The 24,038-nt window shown below is 45.2% G+C and overlaps 1 protein-coding gene across 2 annotated transcripts in view; it reads right to left on the minus strand.

The window, feature by feature from the left end:
* Positions 1-24,038, minus strand: part of ETV6 (ETS variant transcription factor 6) — a gene marked incomplete at its 5' end in the record, with an annotated part of 225,226 nt that overhangs the window by 144,771 nt on the left and 56,417 nt on the right. The window lies entirely within an intron of this gene.

Genomic DNA, 24,038 nt, shown 5'->3' on the forward strand with positions numbered 1-24,038 from the left:
ATGGCTTCCGGAGGAGGGGAAGTCGGAGCTGGTTTTGGTTTTAACAGATGTGGCCTCTGGTAGGTCACTGTGCTCCAGTGGAAGGTCCCAAACTCAGGAGTGTACGGGCAGCATGTGCAGGACTCAAAGGCAGACACCAGGGGACCAAGAGGTGGTGGCATTTCTTGGACGTAGATGGGCGAAGAATGAGAGTAAATGCGACAAAAATAAAAATGCAATGAAGCTTTCAAAGATTAAAAATTTTTTAAGTTATAGATGTGTATATGTGTGTGTGTATTTGTGGGGGACCCATGATTGTACATATATGGAGTCCGATGTTGCCATTAGTTTCTCGCCTCAAGTGCTCCTCCAACTTTCAGATGGGCCAGGAGGGCTCACCAATTTGGTTACATTAGCTAATTAGCAACTCCAGAATCCTCCTGCCTCCGCCTCCCCAGCACTGGGGTTTTAGGTACTGCTGCCAAGCCTGGCTTCTGAGCTGGCATCTGGGGATCCTTATAATTTGCACATCAAACATGTTACCAACCCCCAAAACAGTTGTGAATAATGGTTTATTGCCATATTTTTGCCTTTCTTGAACTAGCATCTAGTCTGGCAAGTCAAATTTGACATTGGCAATAGGAGGCATTTCAAAGGCTTAAAATCCCAGCTCACAGGTCAAAACTGATTACTTTTCTATGTAATCTTCCTCTCCCAGATCAGCTAACAATGAGAAGGCACTAAGTATGGCTGTACTGACTACAGTCTCTGAGTACGATACCCGACAGACTGCAGGTCATTCACAATTATTGGGCCAGTGAGTGAGAAAATGGTTTGAAGACCTTGGTAAATGATTTTTCTTTGATTCAATGAATAAGCACCTGGCGCCACTATTTGCAGAGACTACCAAAATGGACAAGAAAAAAAAATTTCAGTCTTGTTCAAGGAGCATATAGTAAGATATTTTTTAAAGTAAAGAATGAAGAAACTATCATCAACAATCAGCTTTTTATCTAACAAGTACAAATATCTTATTTAAACTTCCCAGGTATCAGTTAAGTATGATCGGTGGGGGAGGCAAGTAGAGTTGGTGTGGTTTTGTTTGTTTGATTGATTTTTGGTTTTATTTGTTTGTGTTTTTTGTTGTTCGGGGTTTTATCTAGCCCAGGCTGGCCTCTAACTTACTAAGAAACTAAGACTGGCCGTGGACTCCTGATTCTCCTATCTCCAGTTGTTAGGTTATAGGCATGTGTCACAATACTTAGCTAAGTGTGATATTTCATTACCACTTGTTATAAAGTTTATAAGGTGTCAACAAGTAACAAGCTAGCCTTGGAACCTTTAGCATACCAACAACAAAGTTCCAGGCCTTGGTTACACAGAGGAACAGCTGTATATGAGTCAGATGATGTGATGGCTTCACAAGGTGACACCTTCAGAAACTCTGAAGCACACACACTGGTCTTATCGCACACTCCTGGAGAAGTCACTTGTGACTGATCTCATTCCTGATGTAGCCATAAAAGTTCTCCCAGCACCAACTCCCAGTCTCAGCTCTTGAAGGCATCAGGAAGCAGAAGAGTCAGTCAGAGGTGCGTGAACTACTGTAAGAACACTGAGGAGCCCGGATCGCAGCAGAGGCTGCTGCTGGGTGCTGGTGGCCTGCGCACACCCTTGAAGGCTGGCAGATCGTGTAAGACATGACCTTGGCACACACAAGAGCAAAAGACAGGAGAAGGCTGGGATGCAGGAGCTGATGTCATTAAGTAGTGCCACCTTGTCAATTTTGGGGTCAGGTACTATAAAGTCAGCCGCACATTCTGCTCAATAATTCTTACACAGAAGAATGGCACTTTTCAAGTTTCTTTGCAGCTCCTGGGAAACACCCAGGCATTATTATAAAGTCTTGCTCGGGTATTTGCTGCAGGGTTCTAACATAGACTTTTCTGAGATGTCTCTGTGCAAGCTATTGCATGGGGTGGGAGGGCAGGGGACCATGATATAAGAAAACAATGCTCGTGTGAAGTTATTATCTGTCTGTTGCAGAGCTTAGGTCACTTCCAAGCCCACAGAAGAAATCATGTTTTTAAGCATGGGGTGAGGTCTGAAAATGGCAATCAAAAGAGCCAGGTCCTATAGAGACACAGCAATGAGAGAAGCAGCTGCCACCACCAGGTCTGAGTGTCCTGGTGTGATGAGCTAACCATCTATCTGAATTGGAAACATACTCATGTAAGTACAATTCCAGGTAATTTCTAAAGCACCATTACCACCCATGTGCCATATGAAGGCAAGATAGGCATTTGCCTCTTTTGATTAACATGTTACTGGCTATAGAGGAAACATCAGGTGATCTGTACGACAGAGGGTGTCCTGATGTCAGCTACAATTATTAGTACAAGATCCATCTGTCCAGGCCAGCTTTGCCTGCATTTATAGATCAACTCTTCAGCATCCCTAAGCATGGTGTGTGTGCGCACATGTGTGCACTGTATTTGTGTGTGTGTATATGTGTGTGCATATATGTGTGCATGGATTGTGCATGTGTGTGTGCATGGATATGTGCACTGTGTCTGTATGTGTGTGTATGTGTATATATATATGCATGTGCATATGTGTGTGCATTGTATTTGTATGTACATATATATGCATATGTGCGTGTGTGTGTGCACGCACACGTATTTGGTAGGGAAGGGCCCTATATTGCAGCTGCAATGCACATAATTTCATTGCCTACACTGAGGTTGCTGGATCTCTGCTAAAGATATCGATTTCCCAGTTGGCTTTACGGCACTCAGCGCAGCCTAATAGACGTCAGGAGGAAGCCTGGCACGGGTCTCCAGAAGCACCCACTTCTCTTGATGTGCTCTCTTCTACCAGTTACTTGCACCTTCCCCATCCTGCTGTGATGGTGGAGAGGATAAAGGATGGAAACAAGATGACATACTGAGCAGAAGGCTGGGAGAAAAGGAAGTGGTAAATGTACTGCGGGCCAGGCATTTAAGATACCCTATCTGCTTTACAAGGGCAGTGAGTCGTGATGAGGTTAAAGAACCTGCCTTGCCTAAGACATGGCTTGGCAGATAAGAGCCCTGACAGCATTTCCAGACGAACCAGGCTCAGTTCTCAGCACCCACATGGCAGCTGACAACCACTTAGATCCCAGCCCAGGGCCTCCACAGGTACCAGACACACGGGTGGTACCAAGGCAATGCATGCAGACAAAATTTTGTAATAAAAAGTTTGAATAGTTTGTCTTCCAGTGTTGTACAAGTAATGCTAGAATTTTAAGCAAAGTGGGCCAGAGTCTACATGTTCTCCTCAAAGTAAGAAGACTACTTGGCCAAGTAAAAACAATGCGCCTTTGGTGTGATGAGGGAAGAAAAAAATGTATTATGAAAGTCCAGATGACTAAAATGACTACAGAACTGAAACTGGGTGGCTCAGAGAAAAGGAGGTATATTCTGACATCTCAGGTCATATTTAAACCAAGCCAAAGGACCTCTAAGGAGCACACGTCCTCTCGAAGCAGAAAAGCAAGAGGGGATGTCTGTCCAGTGCAGCCAGGCTAAATCTTCACAGTGGCCAAAGCACTGACAAGGGATGGTGGTGGGAAAAGCTGGGGTGGAGAATGGCTGCACATCCCCTAAGTGTGTTCAAAAGGTTTGCACTTGAAGAAAACAGAGCTCCCTAACAGAAATGAACCCTGTGTCTCTCCCTCTCCCTTCAGCACCTCCTCCAGTGCTCTGCCTTCTTCTTGCCTCTTTCTTCTTTCCTCTCAGAGACAAGGTCTTTGTTACACAACCCAGGCTGGTCCTGAACTCACCTCTGTAGCCCAGACTGGCCTCCAACTCCTGATGCCCCTGCCTCAGTCTCCTGAATGCGGGGATAACAGTGTGTGCTGCCTGGCCCAGCTTCTACTCCCCCTTGAGAGCTCTGCTTTCTACTTCCTGCTTCTTTCAAGCTCAGGCCAGGAAGAGGACTTAGATATCGAGACCAGTATCCTCATCTTCCAGATAACCGAACCAAACACAACAGAACAACAGAAGTATCTTGAAAAACACTTCTTCTTTCAGGACTCGGGTAGTTATCAGTTCTTATTTTCGATATTTGCCATATATTGTACTAAAAAAGAGAAACAGTAGGCAAGCCTGAAACCAGAGATTCTGCTCTGTAATCCCCCACGTATCTTCAGTTTCCCTCATCTCATGACTATGTGCTTTGGGTCTTTTACAAGGAGGCAGAGAGATAGATACTGGTCCATGTTAGGTCATCTTTAAGGTCAACAGGTTTAAGGTGGAATGGTAGTATTTTATGAAGAGTCACCTGAATCTAAAAAGGTGGCTGCTTTGCCTGGGACTTAGAGCATTACTAGGATGTGGGGTTGGGAATGCTAGAACCATGGAAATCTTGGGGCATGGGAGATGACTTGGTTACCTTACTGCCTTCAGGGGACCATGACCTGATCTGAGCTAGTGGCCCCAGGCTGATGAAATCGTTTTGGCTTCAAGTTTTAGCTTGTGTGACACCGGTTAAGTGGTGGTCAGCATTTTCAATATTTTTCAGACAGCAGGCAAAATAAAGATTGATGACAATAAAGAGTTTGGGGCCTTGAAGAGGAAGAAGGAAGTGTGTTAAATCCATCGACAGAACAACATGAGAAGGCAGTTGGGTTTTAAATGAGACTAAAGCTTCCTGTTCTATCCCAGGCTTTTCTAAAATTTCCTTAAGCAAGGGGGAGGTTTTTTTTTTCCTCTTAAGAATAACAATGAGAATCCCCAAACCCTCAAAGCCTAATAGTTTCCCATGTTCTCACTTTCATGTAGAATGCCATGGAGAAGCAAACAATCCTTGGTTTTCACTGTAAGCACACTCCATCCAATTCACGGGACGGAACTCAAGGCTTTGTACATGGTAGGCACGCACTCTACCAACAGAACTATATGCCCAGCTCCTAGTTCTATTTTTAGTATTTTTTTTTTCTATTAAATGCTGCCGAAGGTGTTGGCGATACACTAAATATGCATATATTTTTATTTATTTTTTATATCTTTGCTTTCTAAAGATCAAAACCTGCATCTTTAGATCTATTCATGACTTTTTAAAAAAATTGTAATAGAGAGATACTGCCACAGTAAAACCCTCTTAAAATCATTTCTTCCCTTTCATAACACACAGTATTGTAAAGGGCAGCCTCTCCACCCGCCTCGTTGGTGAGTCTCAGGGACACTAGGGACCAGATCTAGAAAGAAAAGGAAGGAACATGAAGTTCAGAAGGGCTTGCATCCAGGAGATGCTCTCGCAGGACAGAGCAAAGTGTCTTGTACACGCCTTGGGAACCACAGAAGGGCTTGCTTTCCTCGAACTTCCACTGTTAGGTGTCCATGGCTCAATCCTTCAGTACAAAAAGGGGAAAACCAAAAACCCACCCACATTATGCACTGAAGTGTTGCCAGCATCACTGTCTGCACCTGCAGGAGGAAGTCTAAAGGATCCAGATGAGGCCATGGGTGAGAAGAGTGGGGACAACTGTCAGATGTTCAGAAGGCAACAGGCCCACCTCATCAGGGCTCTGACACTACTGAACTCTCTTGGACTGTGCAAAGTACTGCCCAAGGGCCCCAGTGATATGTACCTTTGTGCATACAATTGGCTCCTTTGAGCCTGGCTGTGCCAGACCAGAGCCTTATTGGCCTTCCTGTTTAGACAGGACTTATCAGACAGGTTATACTGCTTTCTGCCACGTTGCTTTGCAGATATCTCTAGAATACCAAGGTAAAGGGTAACAAGAAGTGGGCAGGGATTGCTCACCGCCACCTGCAAAGGCCTACAAAGGTCACAGAGGCCACAGGCTTTGCAGAGGGTCCACGATTAAGCCCTTCATGGTAGGATTTTGTTGTTGTTGTTGTTTTGTTTTTAAGCACTGTAATCGATTAATTAGTAAAAGTAAGGTTAAAGTCAAATATCCCTTCCTGGAGGGATTAAAATACACCGCTTGAGGCTGGTAGAAAAGTCGACAATAATTTTTGCTTATACTGAAAAACCTCCCAACATCATTAAGATGGTCATGGATCCTCCTATTTTGCATATCTAAAAAAAAAACATGGAAGATAAAATTTCAGCGTCTTTACAAATCAACACAAATCCAGACATAAACGTCAAGACAGCCAGTGATAACCCATACACACTCAGCATAGTGTGAGGAAGATACAGGATTTTACTTCAGTCTTCAAAATTATTTTGTGAAGAAAATAATGCATTAAACAGGGTGTGATGGCACAGACCTTTGATCCCAGCACTCAGAACGCTGTGAATTCAAAGCCAGCCTGGTCTCCATGTGAGTTCCAGGACAACCAGGTTTATGTGGAAAGACTGTCTCAAAAACAAGAATGCATGAAACAGTAATCGAGAACCAAGAAACGCAGGACAGTTTTTCCCAAAGGTCAACATGGTTCCTGGGGGTCGGGGGAGTGCTACTGGGAAGACAGCTCACTTGGCAAAGCATTTCGTGTGCAATCGGGAAGACCTAAATTCCATTCTTAGAACCCAACTTAAAGCCATAACCAGGGTACGGTAGCATGTAGTTGTAGTATGTCAGAGACAAGCAAATCCCCGAGGCTCCCTAGCCAGACAGCCTTCCTTACTTGGAAAGTTCCAGGCAAATCAGACCCTTGTCTATAAACAGACAGACAGACAAATAATTTAAGGTAGAAAGTTCTTGAGGACAAAACATGAAGTTGTCCTCTGTCCTTCACACGGATGTACATGTTCCCCTGCACACTCATGACTCATGAGACAGAGAGACAGAGACAGACAGACAGGGATAGCAGTATCTAACCAAAGTGAAGACTCTATTGACCCAAGAAAGAGTTCAAGCGTAACTACCACCCCCGTAGCATGAGTCAGGTTAGAGAAAGAATCTTTAAACTGCTAGCATTCACACACACACACACACACACACACACACACACACACACATATACACACACACACCATTTCTGTCCCATTTTCTTTCTCATGGTAAAGTTGGTGACCTAGTGAGCGACCTTCTCAGGTGCTAGTGCAGCCTATTTATCTATCAAATGTAGACATGCACCTGGTACCACATAGCAACGCAGCTTCTCTCAGGGCAGCTGCCTAACAGCTCCAGGGACCTCAGAGAGCGTCTTCAGGGAAAGGTGCAAAGCCTGAAAACAAGTCTTTGATCTCAGGCCTCACACCCACAGGCGCACACTCAGGAGTGCAGGGAGATAAAATTCTGAAAACACGGACAAAGTTCACTTGACAGCTGCCCATTCCAGGTTGTGAACCGGCACACCTGGCCATTTGGCCACTCCTTCCCTCCGCAAATTTGACCTGCCCGAGCAGGAAACGGTGACAGATCAGAAAGGATGGCTGCTATGAGTGGCGCTTGCATAGAACCCAGGTTAGAGCCAGAGCCTTAAGCTTTTTAGTATGTACAGTGGATTATGGTGCCATCAAGAACAAGAGAGGACACATGGCAGAATGTTTTATAAGCTATGGAGGTCTGCATACAACATTAGACCGTCTTCTATTAAGTAACACCAAAGTGGAACGTCAAGGGCTGAGGCGGTGGCTGAGTAGGGGATGTGCTTGCTGCGCAGTACAAGAACCTGAGTTTGGACTCCCAGCTGCACAAGACGCTAGGTACGACCGTGTGTATCTATAATCCCAGTGTGGGAGAGGTGGGATAAGTTGCTTCATCTCTGGAGTTCACTGTCCAGCCAGCTGGTCAAGCCAATTGAGCCTCAGGAACCAGAAGAGAGATCCTCTCTCAAAACGTAATGTATGGAAAGACTGAAGAAGACACAAGACATCAACTTTTGGCTTCCATAAGCGTGCACACATATATGTAAAACACATACACACACATTCACAAAACCCCATTTACAACTCCCCACCCCCACCAAAACCCAGCCGAACACAAAACTAAATTGTCAATAAACATCTATGATTATGGAATCACTATGTACTCCTATGGAGAAATTAAGGATACATTAATTACTATGCTTTAAAAAAAAAGAGATCATAAAGAAACTAACTGACCCAAACATTTAATAAACAATAAAACTCAAGTGGATTCTTTTAAGGATGTGTCTATGAACCACAGATCATAAGGGCATGCGCTCTCCAGGAAGCTCCAAGGCTGGTTGTGCTTCCTTCAAGCATATCTCGTGCCCCGTGGATGTCCCTGAAGCTTATTCACTCTCCTCATTATTTATTGATGGATGGTGAGTCCATACGTTTCTTGAGTACATACTATGTGCTAAATGTAAGAGGTAACATGAGTATATGATTGAACACAAAAGTAGATACGAAAAAAGTCTTGCCTCCCTGAGGCCACAAGAAGGAGTCAGGTGGGCAGGTAAGAAGTCCCCCCAAGGGATGAACGCTCACAGTAGAGCACATAGCACTAGTATGGGGGGAAAAAAGGAGTCAGAATCCATCTTGAAAAGACACTGCACTTAACTTCATTGCAAAAGTAGGTGATGAGGAAACCTACCTATTACAAAACAGGTCAAAACTTAGTGAAGCAAGTGTCATTCCAAAAAAAACTTAGGATTGCCAAGGACGGGTCACTCTCGTCTCATTTTAACTGTGCACAGTGCAAAACCAAGCACAATACAATGTGAACTTGGAATTCTACCTGGCTGGTCCATTCACGCACGCATGGAAACCAGGCTGGATGTTGGGGTGGAAGTACTTTCTGGCAGGGAATTGGTTTCTCAAGGGGAGATGTGCCGGTGACTCACAAGGTCTGTGACCGAAAGAAGGGGCAGCAGCAGGTGACTTGAGAAAAAAACATGTGGTACTGTTTGAGATACAGTTTGTCCCCTGAAGGTTCAAGCGCTTAGAATCATGGTCTCCAGTGTATTCAGGCTGAGGAAGGAAAAGCTTTACAAAGCAGGGCCTGCAGAAGGCAGTCAAGTCAGGGCCTGGAGGCTCTGCTCTCAAGATTGCATCAATTCGGTCACACCTGAGAAGGCTGATACAAAATGACCACTCCACACCTTAGTTTCTTTTGCATATATCTCTGTTCACCTCTATGTCACATGGAAAGGCAACTGCTAGTCAGGGACAAAAGGGTACTCACCAGACAGCCGACTGTCTCTAAAGTTGCCCGCTGCCAGAATGGGGACCTGATAAGACTTTTGTTCTTTATAAAATGCCCACCCTCAGGAATTTTGCTCTAACACAAAAGGGACTAACAAAGTTGTGACACTCCAATGAGAAGTTTGAGAACCCCAGGGCAGGAGGGTAGGGTGTGTGAATAAGCTTACTGCAATGGCCTCTACCAAACAACCTCTAGGATACATTAAGGACCGGTCTGATGCTAATACAAGTCACGCAGTCAGGAAGCTCTGGAGGTCCACTCAGTGAATAAAGCTCTTGTCACAGAAGCCTGACGCCCTAGTCCCCAGAACCCACATAAAGAAGGAAGGTGAGAAAAACAACTCCACAGAGTTGTTCCCTAACCTCTACATATACCCCATGGCACAAGTACACCCAAGCATACTGCACAGACAGACAGACGGACACACACACACACACACACACACACACACACACACACACGGCGCAGAGTATGAGCTTTCAAGAGTCTTGTGCACACTACAGACACATCCAGGATAGTTCATGTTGACTTTCCAAATTAACACTAAAAGCATGCTTCTGGTAAGGGGAAATACCCCCCCACCCCAAGTCAATCCCCTAGCCAGGCACAGATCAGTAATAAAGACTTCCTGATACATACTGGCTCATACTAGATCTTCAATCCATGTTTACTTCATGCTCAGCCACAGGGCAAGCAAAGAGAAACAAAGAGGAAACAAGCCCTGGAAACCCCATGCGGTTTTCAGATTCAAGCTTGGATATAAACTCCCCCAGGGCTGATGGGCACAGACCCACTTTACATGACTAACTCCAAAAACTAAAGATCCGCAGCCACGTCCCACGTCTTCCTCCCGAACCCTCTGTACATACTTTGCTAGGAGCTGCCAGCCAAGAAGGTTCGATATAAAACCCTCAACCCTTGATGTAAGCCCTTACTATAGGAACTGTAAAAGCAGCTCGTCAAGACTCATCAGGGAAATCCCGAGCTTCAGGAATAACTGGAGGATGTGGGAGACCGACCTGCTTAACAGATGAAGAAGGTACAGTATAGCTGGGAGTTGAAAACTCACTGCAGAATGGAAGCCAATTTCCCCATGTGGAGATCCAACACAACATCCCTTCGGCTGAGTGAGAACTGGGTGGAAGTCTTTGGGAAGCCTACTAGGGTCCAGGCATCTCCCTAGAGAAACTCTGAGCAATCATGTTCACCCTCCAAAAGCTCTTCCTGGACAGTCTCAAGGGCTCTTGTTCCAAGGAATGACACTTGTTTCAAAGATGCTTAAGAGCCAGGTGTGGTGACGTGGGCTTGTTATCCTAGCACTTGAGAGGCAGGAACGGGACAATCAGGAGTTTAGGGTCATACTCAGCTACAGAGAGCTGTCGGGCAACAGTCAACAAATAAGATGAGAACATCTATGGCTGGCAACATGGCCTAACCTAGCATGTGTGGCTCTGCAGCTCGAGAAGAAAGAATGAAGCTAAACTTACAAAGTGACGACTAGAAACATCTGAGGGAACGACACAGGACAACAAGGGACCCTGATGGATAAACCCAACTGGCTTGTAGAGATGCTGATATACAATAAAAATCAATGAAACTCCAACCATGTGCCTAGTAACCACTCTTGGATAACTAACACACACACACACACACACACACACACACACACGATACACTCTCATTACAAAGTTCTTATGTCCAAAGGTTAAGGACAATAAATGCATATATTACTTTTAAAATTTAGGCTTTTATTAGCCACATTATGATACTATTTCCTGTAGGCAAGAAAGAATAGGAAGTAGGTAGGGCTACAGAGAGACAGAGAGAACAGAAGAAGGCAAGGAGACCAGGAGAAAGGAGGAAGAGGGGTTAGCAATGCGAATGCTTAGTGTTTGGCAGGCATTGAGTGCTCAAAGACAATTAGCATACAGGGAGTGGATAAGGAGCCGTGCCATTGAATAACTGGCACACAGCAACATCCAAAGGACTCTCACAGCATAATCCCAGCCCGGAGACACTGATAACTCCCACTTTGCAAATGAAGAAGATAAGTGCACACCGATGACCACCAAGTAGCAGACTCAAGCCAGGCAGTCCTGGTCCATTTCTGTCACCTCCATCTAAAATGAAGCCTCTATAACTTGGGCCTTCTCAGATTCCCATACAGCAGCTAAGTTATGTAGAGTATAAAATGCTGCTTCCTCAGGGGAATGGGCCGTGCCTAGCAAAGAGCAAAGGTCAGAACACAAGAGACATCCATTTTTCTTCCTTTAGGGAGTGGCCAAGGATTAGATCCTAGAAGAGAAGGTCTCAGTTTGCAGAGAAAGCAGTTGAGTTAAATGATTTTAAACTGCAATGCAGACAGGCTGGTGAGGAACAGGTAAGCTCCTGGCTAAAACTAGAATGGATTGAACTCCTTCCGAACTTGCACACTATCAGTTGGAAACTTGCTAACTTCCTAACTCCCAGTGGGTAGACAGAGTGGGCTATATTGGTCCAAACCTCCCTATTAGAAAATAAAACCTAAGGGGGACAAGCACTGCTTTCGTGCTGAGATTCTAATGCCTGGAGGGTGTGTGTGTGTGTGTGTGTGTGTGTGTGTGTGTGTATGCATGCATGACCTGGCCTCTCTTCTTCAAGAGAAGCAAAGCTAAGCAAAGGCTAGTGTGCTGTTCACTAACACCTTTCCTAAGGACAAGCAGGGGAGAATGGAAGGCAAGGAAATGCACCTCTCAGTTTCTCTCCTTGTGAGCAGTTCAGGCAAACGGCCGGCTGGACAAGACACATTCCTGGGCTAAAATGAAACACTAGAAAGCATGGGCTTCAGTTTCCCAAGCACTCCCTGTCTCTAATGACCAAACTCGCTAAGCCTGCCTTGTCCTGTCTTAGAGCAAACAAAAGCATAATGTTCAAAGTCCAGAACCTCCTGATGTAACCCTTCAATTACAGCCTTCACAACCATCATCGTCAGAGGTAACTCTGACCACCTACAAAAAGGCTCTGAAGAGGGATCCCATCTTAACACACCATTTCTACACCCCCCCAAACAAGTAACTGCACCTTCCCTCTCAAGAAAGGAAGACAAGAAAACTGCCATTCCTTGTGATGTGTGCCAGCCATATGCTGCCGGGCGAGACCCTTGGCACCGTGTTTTAGAACCACTGCCTTCTCAGTTCTAAACAATCACGTGCAAGGCACGTTTTTTATCTTGGTTTTACAGACAGGAAAACTGAGGTTTAGAGAATTTTAAGCCCCAGATTTCTTAAGTGCCAATATGATCTGAACACACAACTGCCCTTTTACCCTTCTAAATCCAAACCCCTTTACACCACGCACACAGCATCTCCCCGACAGCGGTTCTTACCTCTAACACTGCTCCCACGGCTGATTTGGGGGGACCACTGCACTGACAGCTCTTTGGGACGTTGAAGGCTATGCTTGAACATGTGGAGAGTATCTTCAGGTACCAACCCTTTCCCCTTCAGTAATCACTAACACAAATAACAGCCAGTTTTTGCCTCTCTGCCAAATCTGTACTCATAGGCACTGTCCCGTTTATGCTTTTGATTAGTGATTAGCCGGCCAGCACTTCCTGCGTGGTGGAAGCCCAGGCCCCGGTGAGAAACTCTCTCACTTCCCGGATGGCTTAAGGCCAACAAGTCTTTGGTGCCAATGACCTTCCTACTTGACGAGGGAAGTCGCCAATACCCTAGCACGAGAGAGAAGGGGAGCACGCCAGAAATGGAACCGTTTATACCTCCTTCCTTTCCTGTTGCTCCTTCTGGGCCCCACCATTTTACTGCATTTACAACCTGTCCTTGCCCTTCTCCCCCAGTCTGGATACTCCCTGCAACACTATAATGCACAACCCCCCACCTCTAAAGAAGGCACAATGTGCATGCTTGTGACTGCAAGGGACACAAAAGGCCTCTCACTGTTGCCCACAGACAAATGCATCTTTATCTAGAGCCTTGTGAAACTGCAGGACAACTTACTCCATTACTGTTGACTTGTGGGAGGGGAGGGGACAGTCAGTGTGGCTTTGGCTCCATGCCAGAAAACACGACAAGAATTTGTATTGATTTGGGACGAGAATGTCTTTTCGTATCTCTATAAGCATAACATTTCTAGACTCTATCACGTTCCAGAGCCTAACGACCAGTCAATAGGTCTGGAGTTTGCTGCAATGCCTAATATGCACCTCATTGCTCAAAGGTTGAAAGTCAGAGCAAGGAGAGCCTTGTCCTTTATGGAAGGACAGCTTTTGTGGCACTGCACACCTGCAGACTCCAGAAACAACCCTTAAGATATTGCCAACTCCTTCCGTGTAATCCTTCAACGTCTTTGAGTTAATCTGGTCTGCCCCTGGTTGCATGCTGGCGAAACCATACTGATGGTCCTCACAGACGCCCCCAAGTAAACAACAACGTTCCATACAACCTTGGCTGACCTCCGGTAAATTCCTGTTGGAATGATTTCCAGGATCCCAGGTGGGGCAGAGGACCTCACAATGATGAGGGTCGCAGAAATCCCCAAAAATCAATTCCTGCTTTGCACAGGGCTGAGCACCGCATCACTTCTGTGGGTATGACCAGTGCAGCCACTCAGGGAGCCTGTGTTGGCCTCTGCTTGTTTTACTGTTCTGCTGTGGCTCTCCTGAAAACTTCATTTTTTTTTTTTTAAACAGAGAGGCTTGAATTTGCATTTTGCTTGGGTCCCATCAAAGGCGCAGCTGGCCAGTCACTTGGAAACATCTAGAGTCTGAGAAGCTGAGTCTGAAGCAGCAGGGGTGTGCTTAAGCCTGAGGAGGAGCTGTGAACTGAAGGGAATGAGGAGCTGGTTGGGGTTCACATGGGGGTTTTAGCACTGGATCCCCGGAATGTGACAGACCTGCCAGGACTGATGGGGAACCTCAGGGGCTCTCAGAATAGCACACACCCTGAGGTACTAATTCTCAAAATCTCCCCGATCTTTCTAAAATCCTTAATTATTGGCCTTGTTCAATTTCTGTCACATTCTCTCTCTGAAGCATCGTAGCTTTTCCCCTTCACAGGCATTTGTCTGGAGGGTGGCGTTCTGTTTGCTCGATCTGTTCAGCTGGAGCTAAAGAGCTGTTAGAACATTACTTCCAGGCTGTTCCCCAGAGGCCCAAGTGCTTAAGTCTACTGTCTGGAGCCTCCAGGGGGCTCAAGGTCTGTTACAACTTGAGGGTGCTCAGAACCAGTTATTTCTCATGATTAGGTTTGCCATGCACCAGGGCGTACTCCTGAGTGAGTACGAATGTGCGTGTATGTGCACGTTTGTGTGCACGTACAGAAAGATCCACCCATGCATGTACGACTAGAGGCCAGAGGTTGAAATTGGGCCTCTTTCTCAGTTGCACGCTTTCAACCTTATTTTTGAGACAGGGTCCCTCACTTAACCGAGGGCTTACTGGGGAACAGCACTAGCTGGCCAGTGAGCCCCCAGATTCTCCTGTCTGTTTCTGGAACTATATGGGCGGGGTTTTATGGGGTCTATTAATACGAACTCAGATCCCACATAGCAAAGAGTTCACTACTAAAACACCTCCCACCTTACGCTGTTTCTTTGAGCGTTTCCATAATTATTCTATGAGCACCTGCAGGCACATGGGATAAAAATGTGTTATTAATGTTCTCAGACATGACAGCTAGAAATGCATGGATGCTCCTTACACAGCAGACAGACAGACATGCACACAAGCACACACACACACACACACACACACACACACATCCTACAACATACTGTAGTATATTGGGGGAAAACAGCTATCAAAAGAAAATCAATGATCTATGTACTTAGTAGACATAAATACTCCACAGTGCCCAGCTTCCTGCTTGTTACTTCAGTCTATCTTAATCCCTGCTCACGGCCTTTCCTCCAGAACCCTGAAATCAGCAGGAAGCAGATATGTTTTATGGGCTATGTGTCATTTAGTGCCGCCTGCGCATCCTAATCGGTGATGAAATAGGAGAGCTGAAGCAATCGCCATCAAAGCTGAAGATGTGGCCGGCTTGGCTCCTTGTCTGGCCACTCTTGGGAAAGCGAAGCCAGTTGCTTGATTCCTGGTAAAAGGAAGAACATGTAGCCCTGCAGACTCCTGGAGCAACGTTAGCATACGGCAGACCGAAAGGGATCAAAAGGAAAATAAAGGCCTCTCCGCACTCAGAGGAAGGTGTCTGTGACCTCAGATGACCCCAAGCGCCCTCAACCTGTCTTTAGAAACACCTGCTCAAATGGGAATTGCTGCTTCCCAAACTGACCCTGGCCTGAACCCTTGCCATCAAAGTCACCTAGTTATTTTAGTACACAAGGTATCTCTGCAGACTCGGTAGACTAGCTGAGTGTAACAGCTTTGAGGCCACTGAGGTGCTCACAGCACGCATGACTAGAAAATGGCACTGAATCCCACAGACCCACGAAACAATAGGCAGAGCCACACAATGGCTGCAGTGGCTATTCCACCCTTAGTATGAAAGGAAAACCAGACAGTGTCACAACTGGAGCAAGCAGATGTGATCACTTCTAGGGGCATGTACATCACGGAGCAATGGGGATGCTTTAGGTCCCCAGAGACCACTTGAACAGCATCCCACAGCATACTCGGAGTATTCCTAGAACCAGAGGGGAACCATTCCATTCTCCCCATAGCCACCTATTTTCTAAAATAAGGCAGTTTCTACCAAATACCAATACCAACACAGAAATGAGTATGGTATAAGGGACTCAGCCTGGTCAGGTGGTCTTACTGGGGTCTAATAAAAAAGCCTTCCTACTTCATCACACGGTAGCCGGGATCCAAATCATCTTTAAAATACAGGGTAATAAGCAAGATCTAGCTTTCTTCAGCTTTTCAGTCACAGGCCCAGAGAACCTAGCAACTTCCTTCTCAGCAAGCCTACCGGCTCACCACCATCAAAAGATGGGGCTCTCACCAGTGCTCTCTTGCTTGTTAAGGCAAGCAACCAGGGAGTCGTCCCTGACCCCTGTATGAAAGCCGAACCGTGATTCAGCAGCCTGATAGATGTGCTCCACTTTGGGATGGCTTTGTGGGTAAAGATGCCTGACACTAAGCTTGATACCATAAGGTTAGTCTCGGCCTCACGGGGATGGAAGGAAAGAACAAACTCCACAAAGTCTACCCCTTATTTCCACATGTGTGCCATGGCATATATATGCTTACATAAACACACACATACAAACATTTACATACACACATATATACATCCATACACATGCATGCATACATACACATACATGCATATATAGATACATATACACATCCATACACATACATGCATACATACATTTACACACATATATATATACACATCCATACACATACATGCATACATACATACATTTACACACACATATATGCATACATACACATGCATGCATACATACATACATTTACACACATATATATGCATACATACACATGCATGCATACATACATACATTCACACACACATATATATGCATACATACACATGCATGCATACATACATACATTCACACACACATATACACATACATACACATACATGTATACATAAATACATTTACACACATATATATGCATACATACACATACATGCATATATACATACATTCACACACACATATATACTCATACATACACATACATGCATATGTACATACATTTACACACATATATGCATACATACACATATATGCATATATACATACATTTACATACACATATATATGCACACATACATGCATATATACATACATTTACACACATATATATACACATCCATACACATACATGCATACATACATACATTTACACACACATATATACACATACACACACATCCATTTATACACATACATACATATATATATATTTACACACACACACACATATATACACACACACACAAATACATAGTGTAATGGTTCTAATAATGTATCTGTGCATCCTATATCATTTATGTACATCAAAACTTCTAATTAAAAAATTCTGTAAAAAAGGAATTCTCCCATTTGGGTTAGTTTCCTTCTATTCCGTCTCCAAACATAGGTGCTTTTCAAGAACCTAGCACCATTGCTTTCAAATATCAAAACCACACTGTGAGACTGCGAGCAAAGCTGCAGAAAAGAAACCAGCTGTCAGAAACCTCTAGTTCCAGACCATCAAAACTCAACTTCATCTCACAATGAGAAGCATCATGGCTCCCTGTTGAGGCCAACCCACTTCGGGCAAGAACGAGGAAAAAAATCAAAGGAGCACGCGGTGCAGACACAGAGCGGGCTTAGGCAGGGCAGAGCTGGGCTCTAAGCCCAGAAGACCACTTGTCAGTTATGTGACTTTGGGTGAGTTTTCTGATCTCCTCGGCTTTGCTTTTCCTCATCCTTCGAAAGATAAGAGCACTTCATCTCCTGTCTCACGGGACTGTGGCGAGAACTGCAGGTGACACTGTGTCTGTAAACCTCATGACAGCCAACAGCAGTCCCCATCCTTATTTGCAATGTGCCTCTCCTGAGTTTTAGTTGCCTGTGGTCCACTGTTGACCAAGAATGTCAAATGGGGAAAAAAAAATCCTAGAATTAAGTAATTTGTAAGTTTTAAATAACTTTCATTATTATGTTTTTATAATTATTTTATTATTTGTTGATATTTTACTGTGCCTCATTTACAAGTTAAAATATTTACAGGTATATTTGGAAGGAAAAATAGTTGTTTGTATTTCAGTGACCCAGAGAGCAGAGAAGGGGTTTCCATAATATGCTTTTTAATCTAGTGACATCACAGTAATGTTTGCATATGATACATATCCAAATCACTCCAAGGCTATTTCTCAGAACATACTCTGTCGAGCACAGTATCTGATACTATTGGTGTCTTCCGGCACCTACCGGGGGGCTCTTGGGACATGGTCTCCAAGGAAGGGTGACTATTACTTATCATTAGCGGGTTCTACTCATGGTGAACACTTAGCACCTTAGACTTCTCTTTATCCTGAAGTTAAGAGCCAATGCAGTCACAGTCTGGATTCAAAGCTCTAAGACCATGAGACGGTTCAACTCCATAGTCCTGCTGACCAGACAGCCCAGGAATATATAAATTATCTACAATCATAGAAAGTTGCCGTTTTCCGTCTATATGCTTATAGAGCCATTTAGAGCAATTTTGTATCACTCCAAGAATTCCTAGGGGCACTGCACAAGGTCATGGCTTCATCGCCTAACTTCAATGTTATATTTAATCACCTTCCAACTGGGTCAGACGGGTCCAGTCTCCCATCTCCAATCCACCTCCCATAGCCCACAGTCAACTTCTTTATACACAGAATAGCCCTTCAATATGCCCATTGTCTTCTAACATCCCTTGTGGCGATCAAACCCACATGTATGTGTTACTGCCCTGTATTTCAGACTCTCACGTGCCCGATTCAAATGTCCCCTTCCCTCTCCACCAACAGGTCTACTCTGGCCCCTCTCCTAAGGTCAATCCTTACTCTTGGCCTTGTGTGGCAAACTACCTCCACACCTACAAGTGTGTTACATTACTTGGCTTTTTGTTTCCCGTCAAATTATAATAACTTCCATACAGCTGGGCCACGAGTTACATTTTCCCTGTCTTAGCTTCTTGTCTCTTGGGCCTGAGTTAAACTACACATACAGTAGGCAGTCCAGAAAGTCTTACTGAATTATTTACTTAATTGGTTAATTGGTTTCAGCAGGCCTCTAATCAAATACATGCTTGGAGAGGAGAAGCAGGACCAGGTCATTAGGCAATTCATTATCACAATATCTTTGATTAGTCAGCTGTCACTCTGGAGAAGCCAGCAAGAGGAAGGTAAGCTGAAGGGATGCCCAAGACTGGTGGGTACTAATCAGAGAACAAGAAAAAGCAACCCAGCTCCACCCTTGCCTGGGAACATGGTCCATTGCCTCAACTTCCCTGACCCTTCTCCCTTACCAACCACTTGCTTTCATCACTGATTTTAACTCACTCGGTCATTCAATAAACATGGTGAGCTAGGTATTTTTCTGACTCAAAATGCAGCAGCAAGCCAAATGAAGTCCCTGGCTTACGTTCTAGTATGAGGCTTCTCAACCTCTGTCTAATGAACAACCAAGGGATGTTACCTAAAGCTCCGGTAGCTTTGGTAGGTCAGGGATGGGGCTGAGAAACCACCTTCCAATCCACTCCCCACCGATGCTGATGCCGAGAACGCGCCACTCCTCATTCTCTTCATCACAAGGTTCCAGGCAAGAGCACTGGCTCTAAACACTGCCTGCACAGCAGAGTCATCTTTGAGATTTAGGAAATGCTAACGCCTCAGTCTCTTCCCCCAGAGTCTCTAGTTGAACTTCTGCAGCATAGTGGGACATGAGGACATAAGCACTGTCCAAATCATTCCCAGTGAGTAGCTGAGGGGGACAGCCACTGTCCTACTGGGAGGACAGACAGAAAAACAAATACTCCATCCAGTAAGAACTCTTGAGGAGCAACAAGGTAAGGAAAGCACAGGAGCGACCCAGAGTGTGCATGACTTTGCATAAGGAGGTGGAGGAATCCCTCATAAGGAGGGTGAGGGGCTGGGGAGTGACCATCTGAACAGATGCCTGAAACAAAGCTCAAGGAACAAGGCATGTCATTGTTTTAGCTGTGAACTAGACCATACAGAGGCCCTGAAGCCTGAGGCTTGTCAAGAAATAGTAGAGGGTACTTACTAACAGGCACAACCAGGAGATGACCATGGAAACAGAGGTTTACAGTTATGTAAAATACATTATCTAGTCTCAAAGGAAAATCTAGAAAACCCAAAGAACTCCAGAAAGCCTGAGGCAGGAAGAACACAAGTTCCAGTCCAGCCTGGGCTGCCAAGTGAGACCCTGTCCTGAGGAACAAAAACAGTGGAAACAACAACAAACCTGAAGAAGCTTAATACAGTGACTTAAATTGGTTTTTTTTTTTTTTTTTAAATTCTAACATCCTAATTACCAAACACAGATAATCAAGTCAACTGTGTGTATTTATGCCAGGTCATAAGGACTGGAGAGAGAACTATTACCATTCCACTTCAGAGGTAAGTAACCAGATCCCAGGGAGGCAGGCCCATTTCCCAGGACCGCGGTTGTCCAATCTAACTTCAAGATCTGCTCCCTTTCCAACATCTTTCATCACCTATGGAGTTGCTCTACTATGTACCCCACACATGGCCCACATCAGGCAGTAAGAACCAAAAACTAATGTTTGAGACTGGAGGGAAAGAACAAAGTGAAGGGGAGGGGGAGGCAGCCAGGAAAGCAAAGCTGGAGAAAAGACAGACATGCCGGAAATTGCTGGTCAGCAACTGATGCCCACACAAGCCAAGAGACAGTGGGATAGATGTCAATACTATGGCAACCCTGCCAGGCCAAAATACTCCATAGTTGACCCAACCTCAGCCAGACACTTCTATAAATACATTTTGCAGGTTCGATGAACATCAAAATCAACAGATTAATTGATTGGTTTTGTGGTACTAAGAATTAAACTAAGGGTTTTGTACATGCTAGGCAAGTACTCTACAACTTAACTATTTATAATCCCAACCCTAACCGGCAACTTTGCTCTCTGTAATGTGGGTGGGCTGCACCCAACCAGTGGAAGATCTTGAGAGATGAGCACTTGAAGTCCTCCGAGGAACAGGGGTCCAGCCTCCCGGCTGACTTTGGACTTGAAGTTACAACATTGTGGTTTCCCTTAATCTCCAGTTGTCCAACACCAACATGGCATGAGATAATCCTTCAAGAACCAACTTCTGTGTCTACCTCTCCTTCTATGTACAGGTGTACACGTATATATTCACATACACACACTCACAAGCACATGCATGCACACATGTGTGAACATACACACATACACACCTATCAAATCTACTGATACCAATTTCAATACAAGTCCGCTATTGATTCTGCTTCTCTGGGGAAAGCCTGACTAATCCAGGGTACAACTGGGAACACCACCAAATCTATAATTTGGTGGTAAGTTTTTGAGAGGTTTGCCAAGGAAGGCCATGTCTGTAGAAAGGGAAGACCCAAGGCTACCTCCCACCACTGGGGCTGCATTTCATCTGATCAGATTAAACTGCTAAACTCTGAGCATATGTGGAATGTTTCCTACTGCACTTATATTCCTTGAAATGGATTAGTGGAGGCAATGAGGCCTGGACACAGCAACATTCTTCACTTTTTCTCTGGGTACCAGGTCTCAAGCCTTCACCTGGGGGCTAAGCAAAATTGTTCATTGTTGGACTAGGGGAAAAAAAACCAAAATGGTGGGAAATCGACAGTCACAGATGTCAGGCAACAAAACATGGCAGAATGCCGAAGAGATGGCTGGAGTCTGGACAAGTGGAGGAAGGGGGAGAGTAAAATCCCACCCACAGAGGCTATGGGGGACATTGGGGCAACACTATCCATGTCTTCCTACAAATGTTTTTCATGTTTAAGTCACAGGACCCAGGGGCATCGAAAAATGATGTAAAGGGGAATGCGCAGAAGTCGAAGGAGTGGTGTGTACCAGAACCACCCTGGCCTTAAAAACAAGGATATAGGGCATCAAGGATACAGACAGCATCCGTGTGAGGGTGTGGGATGGAGGAACTAGTTCATAGGAAGCAGAGAAACCTTTTCCCTCTACAAACGGGAGGAAGAAAACTAAACCCATGGGCAGAGAAGCACCTAAAACTCTGCATGACTGTTCCTCAAACCTAAAAGAAGTCCTACCCTTACAATAAAGTCTTAGATGAGACTGCAGGGTAGTTCTGGGAACAAGAAAGGCAGTACTACCCAGACAAGGAATGAATCAGACAAGCTCAGCTGAGAACAAGGACGAATACTGGACCGAATCTATGTTGAAAATCGAGAGAAATGTGGTTGGGAAAGAAAAAGACACAGACAGGTTGAAACCAAACACCAGGCTTGGTTCTCTGCGGACACCCACATGGTCCAAAAGATAGAGACCTTTCATGCTATTTGCTCGGACTATTTATTAGTAGTGGTTACACTGCAAAATGCCACAACCATTCACTGCGGTCCTGGTAGAAGAGGAAATGCTAAATATCTATCACTTTCTGATCCTTGTAAGAGTCAAAAAAAGGAGGTAGTTTCCTTGATGTGACCTATGGGGAGGCTAGTGACCATATGCCCTCCCGAGAACATGTGACCTAAAAAGTCTTCCATAGAACCTCTACTTGAGGCTCAGGAACTTTGTAGGTACCAGTCAGAAGGCTTTTTTTTTTCCAAATAACTAAGGTTTTCTAAGAAGAGCAATAATGTCCACCAGCAACTTCCATTAGCTGGAATCCTCTAAACATGCCACTGTTTTAACTGGCATGTTTTAATGACAGCAACAGTTGGTCGGGAACAAGGTTCGGCAATGGAGAGCACATACTGCTGTTGCAGAGGACCTGTGTGTGGGTACCACATACTGCTGTTGTAGAGGACCTGTGTGTGGGTACCACATACTGCTGTTGCAGAGGACCTGTGTGTGGGTACCACATACTGCTGTTGTAGAGGACCTGTGTGTGGGTACCACATACTGCTGTTGCAGAGGACCTGTGTGTGGGTACCACATACTGCTGTTGCAGAGGTCCTGTGTGTGGGTACCAGTGCCCTTATCAGGCAGCTCCTGACCACTTATAATTCCAGCTCCGTGGGATCCCACGACTTCCTCTGACCTCCGTAGGCACTTGTACTCATGTGCACAAGCAAACAAACATATGATTCGAAGCAAAAAACATTTAATAATAAAAATATAACACTGGTATTAACCGCTATCTGGAGCCCTTTACAGATCATCACAGGCTTTTAAAGGCTCGAGAGCGGGGACTATGAACTCAAACCTGTTCCTGCAACTCGCTTGCCTTTTATCCACTCCAGAGTGAGAGCAATGGCTGTGGCAACCACCTGCAGCGATTGTGACACTAGGACAAATCAAACAGGTACAGTAGCACTTGGCTCTGTACCTGTCACATGATGACACTTAATAAATAAGGCTTGGCGACTGACTGCTTCAACCCCAGGGGACAGGAGCTCAGAGGGAAGTTCAACATCTCCTTTGTGACAAGTGAAACCAGAGCTTCACACAGAAGGCGTGGGGCAGCAAAGGTAAGAGCAGGCATGTGCACTGGGAGGGGATGGATAAACATGTCTTAGTGTTGAGGAGGCATCTGAGGGACCAAAAGACCCATGGGATTTCCGGAGGGAACAGACGACAAGAAAGCATGAGTACCCATGACAAGTCGTGACAACAGAAAGGCACAAACTCTTTTCCATAGCCCAGACCAGTCTCATCCATACACCTTTGCCATAGCCAATTAATACACTGCAGGCTTCCAAACCTCAGAACATTCTACAAATCAAACATGTGGCATGGCATGACCCATGTAGTATACAGAGAAGGGGCAAGCTGTAACAAGGTTCCTGGGAAGTTCACACCAAAGGGATGTACATGTAGAGGAGGGAGGAAGGGGGAGAGAGAGACTGAGATCAGATGGAAGTGTGTGTGTGTGTGTGTGTGTGTGTGTGTGCAAGGAAGAGTAGCAAGCTGTAGACTAAGGCAAGAGCCAACACTGCAGGTCCCAAGGCCATCAGGTGACAGAATTCCCTCTTGTTCCTAGAGCTCAGTGTTCACTTTTGTACTGATGGACAAAGCCTGCCCACACCACAATCCACAGGACTAACTCACAAAGACCTACACAGAAACGCTCACGGCGCCGTTTCAGCATACAGCCTGCACCACGGCCCATCCAAGTAGACAGAAATCAACCACCACATGTGCTGAGGTGTCTCACCTTCTGAGATCTCACACCACGGAAAACCGAGGTCTTCGATAATGATGTGGGTTCTCCTTACAGAAGCAAGGCCGGGG

Source organism: Micromys minutus (assembly GCF_963924665.1).
Source record: "Micromys minutus genome assembly, chromosome: 3".
NCBI lineage: Eukaryota > Metazoa > Chordata > Mammalia > Rodentia > Muridae > Micromys > Micromys minutus.